Source organism: Chenopodium quinoa, unplaced genomic scaffold (genome assembly GCF_001683475.1).
Source record: "Chenopodium quinoa cultivar QQ74 unplaced genomic scaffold, ASM168347v1, whole genome shotgun sequence".
Taxonomy (NCBI): domain Eukaryota; kingdom Viridiplantae; phylum Streptophyta; class Magnoliopsida; order Caryophyllales; family Amaranthaceae; genus Chenopodium; species Chenopodium quinoa.
This window is the reverse complement of record NW_018743196.1, coordinates 289,230-302,720: the sequence shown is the minus strand read 5'-3', so window position 1 is coordinate 302,720 and position 13,491 is coordinate 289,230.

The following is a 13,491-nucleotide window of genomic DNA, read 5'->3' as shown; positions in this document are numbered from 1 at the left end:
ATGAACCTAAAAAAATTATATATTTAAAGGAAATTCTCTTGGGTGCTCATCAATTTTTAATTTTTCTGAAGCAAAAATTCCAATTATCTTAGGTAATCATGAATTATTAGAATAGATTAACCATAACATTAATTATTTATTTTGAATAAAATTTTTAACTACTGTTAGTTTTATTATTATTTTTAATTTTTAACAATTAACTTTTTTCTTTTAATAAAAAACCACCGTCCAATTTTCCTCGGTTCCCCCACCTTAGGCACCCAACCCCCTGCCTCCACCTATGACCAACCCCGATCCCCTACCCTCGGCATCGACATCGTGTCAGGCTTCCCTTTTATTGCGTCACCCTCGTCCCCTTGAACCATCAACCTTAGAAATACCGACTCAAACCCATCTGAACCCGAAAAAATGGTGACCCAAACCCGACTTGAAAACCAACCCAAGACCCGAGTTGGCTCAAGTATGTGAGACCCGAAACTGAACATGAACTGACCTGGAGATGACCCGATTCGAATGTAACCCGTAAATTATTGACCTGAAACGAACCCGACTTGAACCGAAATTGACCTAAATCCTTTTTAACTCGACAAAACCCGAATTTAACCCGACTTGTTACTAACCTGACCTGAATTCAACTCGACCTGTTCCTAACCCGACCCGAATTTAACCCAACCTGTTGCAAACCCGACCTGAAATCAACCCGAATTGTTATTGACTAGACCCAAATTTTATCAGACCTATTACTAACTCGACCCAAAAATTAAACCCGATTTCTTACTAACCCAACTCGTAATCAACACGACTTGTTATTGAGCGACCTAAATTCAACCCAAATTGTTCCTGACCTGATTTCAAATCACCTTAAATGCAATTTAGACCACCTTATTATTGTTGATTAAATCATTTTCTTTGGGGAGACCAAGTCGCCAGCCAGCAAAAGAAATGAGCATCATCCTCAAATTTACGAGTTAAATATAGTATATATTTGTTGTATGGTCAAAGGAGATAATTATCTTCCTAAATTATAAACTATAGTTCCCTAATATATAAGTATATTGCCATATATATTATAGTCAAAGGAAATAAATAGCTTGATAAAAATGATAATTATCTATTTATAGTTAGTTAAACCCGGATATGACCTAACCTGGAAATTGCAAATTATTGACTTGAACATAACCCGACTTGAATCCGAGAATGACCCGACTTGGAAATGACCCAACCTGATTATAAACCGCAAATTATTGACTTGAACCGAACCCGACTTAAACCCGAGAATCACCCGAGTTGAAAATGACCCGACCTGATTATAACTCGCAAATTATTGACTTGAATCGAACTCGACTCGAACCCGAGAATTACCCTAATCCGTTTTAACCCGTGAAAACCCGAATTAAACCCGACCTATTGTTCACCCGACCCGAATGTAACCTACCATGTTATTAACCAGACCTTAACCCGACCGAATCCCGATAAGAAGAATGACCCGACGTGACTAGACTCAAGCATGACCCAACCCAAACCCGACCCGCATAGGTTATGGAATTAATCCTAATTGACCCGACCCGAGTTGAGCTGAACCACTCTAACCGACCCAAACCCAACCCGTTTACCCGAGTAAACAACTCTACCCGAAACCTCCAAAATTTCTCAAAAAGCGTGGATATTAGCGTTTAATTTTGGATTTTTTGCAGTTTTTTTTTCACCCGGAAATAAATATTGCCGAAATGTTTACCATGGTCCATAATACCATCATGGAGTCCAATTGGCTGGGTGGAACCATCCAACTTGCCTTTAAACGACCAATTTACATGTTTACAACTTGCACCAATTTATTTAACTCAAGCTTAACACGAACATTTATGACAACATATAATGATTATACATGGATCCAAACGGCATTATATGACCCCGAGATATATCCCCTAAAATCTCAATGCTTTTCGACACCCGGATTCGAATAATTCGAAATTTCTCAAAAAGCGTAGATATTAGCCTTCAATTTTGGAACTTTTTGACTTTTTTTTTCGTCCGGATATAAAATTTGCCGAAATGTTTACCATGGTCCCAAATGTCCTCCATGAGTCCAATTAGGTGGGTGGAATCATCCAATTTGCCTTTAAACGACCAATTTACCGGTTTACAACTTATGTCGATTGCATTAACTCAAGCATACCGAAAACATTTATGACAACAAATAATGATCATATATGGTTCCAAACGACATTATATGACCTCAAGATGTATTCCCTAGAATTTCAAGACTTTTCGGAACCGGGTCCCGAAACATCCCAAATTTCTAAAAAAGCGTGGATATTAGCCTTCATTTTCGGAATTTTTTTACTTTTCTTCGCCCGGAAATAAAAATTGCCGAAAATTTTACCATGGTCCCTAATACTATCCGGGAGTCCAATTGGGTGGGTGGAACCATCCAATTTGGCTTTAAACGTTCAATTTACCGGTTTACAACTTGCTCCGATTAAATTAACTAAAGCCTACCACGAACATTTATGACAACATATAATGATCATTTATAGTTTCAACCCGCATTATATGACCCCTAGATGTATACCCTAAAATCTGAAGGTTTTTCGACACCGAGCCCCGAACCTTCCAAAATTTCTTAAAAAGCGTGGATAATAGCCTTCAATTTTTGAATTTTTTACATTTATTCACTCGCAAATAAAAATTGTCGAAAAGTTTACCATGGTCGCTAATACCCTCTGGGAGTCCTATAGGGTGGGTGGAACCATCCTTTTTGCCTTTAAACAACCAATTTTCTGGTTTACAACTTGCGTCGATTGCATTAACTCAAGCCTACTGAAAACATTTATGACAACATATTATGATCAAATATGGTTCCAAACGGCATTATATGACTCTGAGATGTATCCCCTAAAATCTAAAGACTTTTCGAACCCGGGTCCCGAAACATATCAAATTTCTTAAAAAGCGTGGATATTTGCTTTCATTTTCAGTATTTTTTTACTTTTCTTCCCCCGTAAGTAAAAATTGCCCAAAAGTTTACCATGGTCCCTAATACTATCCGGGAGTCCAATTAGGTGGGTGGAATCTTCCAATTTGGTTTTGAACGGTCAATTTACCAATTTACAACTTGCACCGATTTTATTAACTAAAGTCTACCATGAACATTTATGACAACATATAATGATTATTTATGGTTCCAAACAGCATTATATGACCGCTAAATGTATACCCTAAAATCTGAAGGTTTTTCGACACCGAGCCCCGAACCCAACAAAATTTCTCAAAAAGTGTGGATAATTGCCTTCAAATTTTGAATTTTTTTACTTTTATTCGCCCGGAAATAAAAATTGCCAAAAGTTTACCATGGTCCCTAATACTATCCGGGAGTCCGAAGGTGGAACCGTCCAATTTGGCTTTAAACGGTCAATTTACCGGTTTACAACTTGCACCGATTTTATTAAGTAAAGTCTACCACGAACATTTATGACAACATATAATGATAATTTATAGTTCCAAACGGCATTATATGACCGCTAGATGTATACCCTAAATTCAGATGTGTCTTGAAGCCTCGGATTATGGTCTTATTTATAAGGAATGATTAGGTTTAGGGTTTCGAGCATTCTATCGCAGCAGGTGTCGCGTGCAACTGAGTAGACTTTGTGAGATGCGCGCGATATTTTCCGCGGCAACTTTTATTTTAACCTAGACGCTCCTAAATCTGTCATTATTGGGTTTTAAGCATGGGCTTAAGCCTAATTATGATCGGATTTAGTTAATTTGGACCTTGTGTTGGCCATGTTCTTTTATCTGGGCTAGTCTTTTGTGTTTTGTGGCTTAACCAATTATCCATAAGAATTCTTTATTTTGATCCAACTCGAAGATGGTTTTATTTTTCGTCATTGCACTTTCTGTCGGGACAGGAGGCTAAAAGTAGATGTCTACACTATCCGGGAGTCCAATTGAATGGGTGGAACCATCCAATTTGGCTTTAAACGGTCATATTACCGCTTTACAACTTGCACCGATTTTATTAACTAAATTCTACCAAGAACATTTATGACAACATATAATGATCATTTATAGTTCCAAACGGCATTATATGACCGCTAGATGTATACCCTAAAATCTGAAGGTTTTTCGACACCGAGCCCCGAACCCAACAAAATTTCTCAAAAAGCGTGGATAATAGCCTTCAATTTTTGAATTTTTTTACTTCTATTCGCTTGGAAATAAAAATTTCCGAAAATTTTACCATGGTCCCTAATACCCTTCGAGAGTCCTAACGGGTGGGTGGAACCATCCTATTTGCCTTTAAACAGGCAATTTTCCGGTTTACAACTTGCGTCGATTTCATTAACTCAAGCCTACCGAAAACATTTATGACAACATATTATGATCATGTATGGTTCCAAACGGAATTATAATACCCCAAGATTATCCCTTAAAATCTAAAGACTTTTTGAAACCGGGTCCCGAAACATTCGAAATTTCTAATAAAGCGTGGATATTAGCCTTCATTTTCGGAATTTTTTTACTATTCTTCGCCCAGAAATAAAAATTGCCGAAAAGTTTAACATGGTCCTTAATACTATCTAGGAGTCCAATTCGGTGGGTGGAACCATCCAATTTGGCTTTAAACGTTCAATTTACCGGTTTACAACTTGCACCGATTAAATTAACTAAAGCCTACCCCTAACATTTATGATAACATATAATGATCATTTATAGTTCCAAACCGCATTATATGACTCCTATATGTATACCCTAAAATTTGAAGGTTTTTCGATACCGAGCCCCGAACCCTCCAAAATTTCTCAAAAAGCGTTGATAAATAGCCTTCAATTATTGAATTATTTACTTTTATTCGCCCGAAAATAAAAATTGCCGAAAAGTTTACCATGGTCCCTAATACACTCCGGGAGTCCTATAGGGTGGGTGGAACCATCCTTTTTTCCTTTAAACACCCAGTTTTCCGGTTTACAACTTGCGACGATTGCATGAACTCAAGTTTACCGAAAAACATTTATGACAGCATATTATGATCATATATGGTTCCAAACGACATTATATGACCCCGAGATGTATCCCCTAAATTCTAAAGTCTTTTCGAAACCGGGTCTCGAAACATCCCAAATTCTAAAAAAGCATGGATATTAACCTTCATTTTCGGAATTATTTTACTTTTCTTTGCCCGGAAATAAAAATTGCCGAAAAGTTTACATGGTCCCTTACACTATTCGGGAGTCCAATTAGGTGGGTGGAACTATCCAATTTGGCTTTAAACGGTCAATTTACCGATTTACAACTTGCACTGATTTTATTAACTAAATTCTACCAGGAACTTTAATGACAACATATAATGATCATTTATAGTTTCAAACGGAATTATATGACCGCTAGATGTATACCCTAAAATCTGAAGGTTTTTTGACACCGAGCCCCGAACCCTACAAAATTTCTCAAAAAGCGTGGATAATAGCCTTCAATTTTTGAATTTTTTTACTTCTATTCGCCCGGAAATAAAAATTGGCGAAAAGTTTACCTTGGTCCCTAATACCCTCCGGAAGTCCAATCAGGTTGGTGGAACCTTCCTATTTGCCTTTGACCGACCAATTTACGAGTTTACAGCTTGCGTCGATTGCATTAACTCAAGCCTACGGAAAACATTTATGACAACATATTATGATCATATATGGTTCCAAACGACATAATATGACCCCGAGATGTATCCCCTAAATACTAAAGACTGTTCGAAACCGGGTCCCGAAACATCCCAAATTTCTAAAAAAGCGAGTTTATTATCCTTCATTTTCGGAATTTTTTAACTTTTCTTCGCCCTGAAATAAAAATTGCCGAAAAGTTTAACATAGTCCCTAATACTATCCGGGAGTCCAATTGGGTGGGTGGAACCATCCAATTTGGCTTTAAACGTTCAATTTACCGGTTTACAACTAGCACCGGTTAAAGTAACAAAAGCCTACAACGAACATTTATGACAATATATAATGATCTTTTATAGTTCCAAACCGTATTATATGACCCCTATATGTATACCCTAAAATCTGAAGGTTTTTCGACACCGAACCCCTGAACCTCCAAAATTTCTCAAAAAGCGTGGATAATAGTGTTCAATTTTACAATTTTTTTTACTTTTATTCGCCCGGAAATAAAAATTGCTGAAAAATTTACCATGGTCCCTAATATCCTCCGGGAGTCCTAACGGGTGGGTGGAACCATCCTATTTGCCTTTAAATAGGCAATTTTCCGGTTTACAACTTGCGTCGATTTCATTAACTCAAGCCTACCGTAAACATTTATGACAACATATTATGATCATGTATGGTTCCAAACGGCATTATGAGACCCCGAGATTTATCCCTTAAAATCTATAGACTTTTCAAAACCGGGTCCCGAAACATCCAAAATTTCTAAAAAAGCGTGGATATATTAACCTTCATTTTCCAAATTTTTTTACTTTTTTTCGCCCGAAATTAAAAATTGCCGAAAAGTTTACCATGGTCCCTAATACTATTCGACAGTCCATTTAGGTGGGTGGAACCTTCCAATTTGACTTTAAACGGTCAATTTACCGGTTTACAACTTGCATCGATTTTATTTACTAAAGCATACCACGAATATTTATGACAACATATAATGATAATTTATAATACCAAACGGCATTATATGACCGCTAGATGTATACCCTAAAATCAGAAGGTTTTTCTACAACGAGCTCGAAACCCTCCAAAATTTCTCAAAAAGCGTGGATTATAATGTTCAATTTTTGAATTTTATTACTTTTATTCGCCCGGAAATAAAAAATGCCAAAAAGTTTACCATGTTCCCTAATACCCTCCGGAAGTCCAATCAGGTGGGTGGAACCTTCCTATTTGCCTTTAAACAACCAATTAATGAGTTTACAACTTGCGTCGATTGCATTAACTCAAGCCTACCGAAACATTTATGACAACATATTATGATCATATATGGTTCCAAACGGCATTATATGACCCCGAGATGTATCCCCTAAAATCTAAAGACTTTTCGAAATCGGGTCCCGAAACATCCCAAATTTCTAAAAAAGCGTGGATATTATTAGCCTTCATTTTCGGAATTTTTTTACTTTTCTTCGACCGGGAAACAAAAAATTGGCGAAAATTTACCATGGTCCCTAATATATCCGGGAGTCCAATTCGGTGGGTGGAACCATCCAATTTGGCTTTAAACGGTCAATTAACCGGTTTACATCTTGCACCGATTTGATTTAATAAAGCCTACCACGAACATTTATGAAAACATATAATTATAATTTATAGTACCAAACGGCATTATATGACCGCTAGATGTATACCCTAAAATCAGATGGTTTTTCGACACCGAGCCCCGAACCCAACAAAATTTCTCAAAAAACGTGGATAATTGCCTTCAAATTTTGAATTTTTTTACTTTTATTCGCCAGGAAATAAAAATTGTTAAAAGTTTACCATGGTCCCTAATACCCTCCGGGAGTCCAATCAGGTGGGTGGAACTTTCCTATTTGCCTTTCAACAACCAATTTACGAGTTTACATCTTGCGCCGATTGCATTATCTTAAGCCGACCGAAAACATTAATGACAACATATATGATCATATATGGTTCCATACAACATTATATGACCACGAAATGTATCCCCCAAGTTCTAAAGACTTTTCAAAACCGGGTCCTGAAACATCCCAAATTTCTAAAAAAGCGTGGATATTAGCCTTCATTTTCGAAATTTTTTAAATTTTCATCGCCTGGAATCAAAAATTTCCGAAAATTTTACCATGCTCCCTAATACTATCCAGGAGTCCAATTAAGTGGGTGGAACCATCCAATTTGGCTTTAAACGGTCAATTTACCGATTAACTACTTGCATCGATTTGATTTACTAAATCCTACCACGAACATTTATGACAACATATAAGGATCATTTATAGTTCCAAACCGCATTATATGACCCCTAGATGTATACTCTAAAATCTGAAGGTTTTTCAACACTGAACCTCGAACCCTCCAAAATTTCTAAAAAAGTGTGGACAATAGCCTTCAATTTTTAAATTTTATTTTTTTTCTTTTATTCGCTTGGAAATAAAAAATGCCGAAAATTTAACCATGGTCCCAAATACCCTCCGGGAGTCCTATAGGGTGGGTCGAACCATCCTTTTTACCTTTAAACAGCCAATTTTCCGGTTTAAACTTGCGTCGTTTGCATTAACTAAAACCTACCGAAAACATTTATGACAACATATTATGATCATATACGGTTCCAAACGCCATTATATAACCCCGATATGTATCCCCTAAATCTAAAGACTTTTCGAAGCCGAGTTCCGAAACATCCCAAATTTCTAAAAAAGCATGGATATTAGCCTTCATTTTCGGTTTTTTTTTTACTTTTCTTCGCCCGGACATAAAATTGTCGAAAAGTTTACCATGGTCCCTAATTCTATCCGGGAGTCCAATTGGGTGGGTGGAACCATCCAATTTGGCTTTAAACGATCAATTTACCGGTTTACAACTTGCACCGATTTTATTAACTAAAGTTTACCACGAACATTTCTGACAAAATATAATGATCATTTATATTTCCAAACAGCATTATATGACCGCTAGATGTATACCCCTAAAATCTGAAGGTTGTTCGACATCGAGCCTAGAACCCAACAAAATTTCTCAAAAAGCGTGGATAATTGCCTTCAATTTTTGAATTTTTTACTATTATTCTCTTGGAAAAAAAATTGCCGAAAAGTTTACCATGGTCCCTAATACCCTCCGGGAGTCCAATTAGGTGGGTGGAACCTTTCTATTTTCCTTTGAACAACCAATTTACGAATTTACGGCTTGTGTCGATTGCATTAACTGAAGCCTACTGAAAACATTTATGACAACATATTATGATCATACATGGTTCCAAACGGCATTATATGACCCCGACATGTATCCCCTAAATTCTAAAGACTTTTCGAAACCGGGTCCCGAAAAATCCCAAATTTCTAAAAAAAGCATAGATATTAGCCTTGATTTTTGGAGTTTTTTTATTATTTTTTCTCCTGGAAATAAAAATTGCCGAAATATTTACCATGGTCCCTAATACTATCCGGGAGTCCAATTGGGTAGGTGGAAACAATTAATTTGGGTTTAAACGTTCAATTTACCGGTTTATAACTTGCATCGATTAAATTAACTAAAGCTTACCACGAACATTTATGACAACATATAATGATCATTTATAGTTCCAAACCGCATTATATGACCCGTAGATGTATACACTAAAATCCGAAGGTTTTTCGACACAGAGCCCCGAATCCTACAAAATTTCTTAAAAAGCGTAGATAATAGCCTTCAATTTTTGAATTTTTTACTTTTATTCGCCCGGAAATAAAAATTGGTGAAAAGTTTACCATGTTCCCTAATACCCTCCGAGAGTCCAATCAGGTGGGTGGAACCTTCCTATTTGCCTTTAAACAACCAATTAATGAGTTTACAACTTGCGTCGATTGCATTAACTCAAGCCTACCGAAACATTTATGACAACATATTATGATCATATATGGTTCCAAACGGCATTATATGACCTCGAGATGTATCCCCTAAAATCTAAAGACTTTTCGAAATCGGGTCCCGAAACATCCCAAATTTCTAAAAAAGCGTGGATATTATTAGCCTTCATTTTCGGAATTTTTTTACTTTTCTTCGACCGGGAAACAAAAAATTGGCGAAAGTTTACCATGGTCCCTAATACTATCCGGGAGTCCAATTCGGTGGGTGGAACCATCCAATTTGGCTTTAAACGGTCAATTAACTGGTTTACATCTTGCACCGATTTGATTTAATAAAGCCTACCACGAACATTTATGAAAACATATAATTATAATTTATAGTACCAAACGGCATTATATGACCGCTAGATGAATACCTTAAAATCTATAGGTTTTTCGACAGCGAGCCCTGAACCCTCTAAAATTTCTCAAAAAGCGTGGATAATAGCCTTCAATTTTTGAATATTTTTTACTTTAATTCGCCCGGAAATAAAAATTGCCGAAAAGTTTAACACGGTCCCTAATAACCTTCGGGAGTCCAATCAGGTGGGTGGAACCTTCCTATTTGCCTTTAAACGGCCAATTTACGAGTTTACGGCTTGCGTCGATTGCGTTAACTGAAGCCGACTGAAAACATTTATGACAACACATTATGATCATATATGGTTCCGAACGACATTATATGACCCCGAGATGTATACCCTAAATTCTAAAGACTTTTCGAAACCGGGTCCCGAAACATCCCAAATTTCTAAAAAAGCGTGGATATTAGCCTTCATTTTCGGAATTTTTTTTTTACTTTTCTTCGCCCGGAAATAAAAATTTCTGAAAAGTTTACCATGGTACCTAATTCTATCCGGGAGTCCAATTGGTTGGGTGGAACCATACAATTTGGCTTTAAACGGTCAATTTACAGGTTTACAACTTGCACCGATTTTATTAACTAAAGTCTACCGCGAAAATTTATGACAACATATAATGATCATTTATAGTTCCAAACGGCATTATATGATCGCTAGATGTATATCCTAAAATCCGAAGGTTTTTCGACACAGAGCCCCGAACCCAACAAAATTTCTTAAAAAGCGTGGATAATAGCCTTCAATTTTTGAATTTTTTTTACTTTTATTGGCCCGGAAATAAAAATTGGTGAAAGTTTACCATGGTCCCTAATACCCTTCGGGAGTGCAATCAGGTGGGTGGAACTTCCCTATTTGCCTTCGAACGACCAATTTACGAGTTTAAAACTTGCATAGATTGCATTAACTCAAGCCTACCGAAAACAATTATGACAACTTATTATGATCATATATGGTTCCAAACGGCATTTATTACCCCGAGATGAATCCCTAAAAATCTAAAGAATTTTCAAAACCGAGTCCCGAAACATCCCAAATTTCTAATAAAGCGTGGATATTAGCCTTTATTTTCAGAATTTTTTTACTTTTCGTCGACCTGAAATAAAAAATTTCCGAAAAATTTACCATGATCCCTAATACTATCCGGTAGTCCAATTGTGTGGGTGGAACCATCCAATTTGGCTTTAAACGTTCAATTTACAAGTTTACAACTTGCACCGATTTAATTAACTAAAGCCTACCACGAACATTTATGACAACATATCATGATCATTTATAGGTTCCGAACCGCATTATATGAACCCTAGATGTATCCCCTAAAATCTGAAGGTTTTTCGACACTGAGCCCCGAACCCTCCAAAATTTCTCAAAAAGCGTGGATAATAACCTTCAATTTTTGAATTTTTTAACTTTTATTCGCCTGGAAATAAAAATTTCCGAAAACTTTACCATGGTCTCTAATATCCTACGGGAGTCTTATAGGGTAGGTGGAACCATCCTATTTGCCTTTAAACAACCAATTTTTCAGTTTACAACTTGCGTCGATTGCATTAACTCAAGCCTACCGAAAATATTTATTACAACATATTATGATCATATATGGTTCCAAACAGCATTATATGACCCCGAGATGTATCACCTAAAATCTGAAGACATTTTAAAACCGGGTCCCGAAACATCCCAAATTTCTAAAAAAGCGTGGATAATTAGCCTTCATTTTTGGATTTTTTTTACTTTTCTTCGCCCGGAAATAAAAATTGTCGAAAATTTTACCATGGTCCCTAATACTATCTGGGAGTCCAATTGGGTGGGTAGAACCATCCAATTTGGCTTTAAACGGTCAATTTACCGGTTTACAACTTGCACCAATTAAATTAACTAAAGCCTACCACGAACATTTATGACAACATATAATGATCATTTACAGTTCCAAACCACATTATATGACCCCTAGATGTATACCTTAAAATCTGAAGGTTTTTCGACACCGAGCCCTGAACTCTCCAAAATTTCTCAAAAAACGTTGATAATAGCTGTTTCGGGGTTTTCTGATGTCCTGCGGGAGAGTTACAATTCCGAGACTGGAACCGGACGCCTGTACCTGCAAAACAACGGAGACTCCTGGTGGTGGGAGCTCCGCCTCCAACGGTCAAGTTAGTACTTGATTAAGGAGTAATTAATGCGGAAATTAAAGTGATTGGGTCTCTCTAGGTGAGAGTGTTTAATGTAGGTAATCTGCTTTGTTAGCGTGATCAGCCTGTTATCTCTGTAGTCCCCCCCTTAATGAGGAGTAAGGGAGGTATTTATAACCTTGGGAAACGTGCCAATCCTAGGTTTAGGTTAACCTAGGGCTGATTGGGCTTCCCTCGGAAGTTGGGCCTGGGTGGCCGGTTTCTCCATTAGGCATGGAGTATGCCACGTGTCATGACATAATAGGTCCAAGGTGGACGAATAAGCGCGTGCCACGTGGCAAGCCCTGACAGTTCCAACTGGGGGACACTTGGCAAGACCTGATTGGCCCACGTGGCGCATTCCGATTGGTGGGAGCAAAATCCCCTAATCATTTGCCCCTCACAGGTGGCACGTGACTGGTCACGTGTTACCTGTGACAGGTGCCGCACTGTAACAGGCGACGGCCTGCTACAGGTGTCACTCGGCGAAAGGCCGAGAGATTCTCCCGCCCAAATTTTGAATTCTGGAAGTGACCCTTCACCTTCCCACTTCGCCTATATATAAGGGAGTGTTGACTTCAGTCATTCACACTTGAGAACTTTGTGAGAGAACATTCGGACCCCTGAACTTGCTCTGACATTTTGGACTCTTTCTGCCTACCGCCTGCTCTGACAAGCCGACTGCAAAGGATTTTCAGAACTTCATCAACCGTCACTCGTTCTGGTAATCGTCGGTTCTCTTACTCTTAATTTTCTCTTTATTTTATTCTTTTTTGAAATGGCACCACGGAAGCACACGACACGACCTAGGTTAGTGATCAGCCGGTCACCGGGGACGGCTGAATCTAGGACTAGGAGTGCCGCCTGCCCTTTTCCGGACCCTTCTTTGCCCTTTATACAAAGTCCGACTGTATCTGTGTCGATGCAGAGCATGATGGCCAGAACAAAAAAGTCTGCCGGGATCTCAAATTCAGACGGCTCCTCCCACAGGGTGCCGATTAGTGAAACATCTGACCAGGCGCCAGATGTGGAAATGAAACAAAGCGGCTTGAAAGACGGCTGTTCTGAGGGAGTAATCAAAGTGACCCCTTCCCATTTCACAGTTGACAATTCTTCATTCTCTCCTGCTCCTTTTAAAGGAGAGGAGGCGGGCCCCTCCGGGAGAGGGGAGGAGTCGTCCTCTTCGGACTCGTCAGAGGACGATTCCGAGTCTAGCTCTTCTGGCCATGCTTCTCTGGACACAGAAGAGAAAAAAAGTCGCCTGCAAGAGGCGAGGCTTTCTCACGCAGTTGAGAAGGGGGACAACTGGGCGGAGCCATCCGCCTCTTACCGAGAGCAAAATACCCCCTACTACTGCACGGTACCTCGGGGCCGGATCACGGCCATGCAAGAGAAAGTGGAGAGCTTT